This window comes from Oryzias melastigma, linkage group LG3 (genome assembly GCF_002922805.2).
Source record: "Oryzias melastigma strain HK-1 linkage group LG3, ASM292280v2, whole genome shotgun sequence".
NCBI classification, from domain to species: Eukaryota; Metazoa; Chordata; class Actinopteri; order Beloniformes; family Adrianichthyidae; genus Oryzias; species Oryzias melastigma.
In genome coordinates, this window is record NC_050514.1 from 9,110,440 (window position 1) to 9,110,918 (window position 479).

Sequence of the window (479 nt, forward strand, 5' to 3'; positions counted from 1 at the left end):
TATTATTATTATTATTTTGGGGGGATGGGGGGGGTTGTCGTTCAGAACGTCAAAAATTTCTTTTGCCAGGTGCTAAGTGTGTGCAAACTTTGGTGAGTTTTTGAGAATGTAGCAAGTCTGAAATTTTTGCTCAAAGTCACAGTAAGAAAAAAAATTGTGAAAATAATCTGGTGTTTCAGTCCAGGTCAGCTCCAGGAAGTAAATAAGAAACAAAAAATAAATAAAAAGGAAACTTTTCTTTAAAAAAAAGTAATTTTTACAAATCAAAATGAAGTAAAAAAAAAAGTAATATGGGATGTCAGTGGACATCATTGAAGGATGATGGAATTTGTTAATTTTTTCAACTGTCGTCTTTTGGCAATAGCTTCCAACAGATGACTTTCATAAAGCTTCCGGGAACAGCCACTGCAGAAGTTCAGTGATTGGTCAATGAACTCTTTACCACAGTTCCTCTTCTTTAAGACTCAAACATCATTATC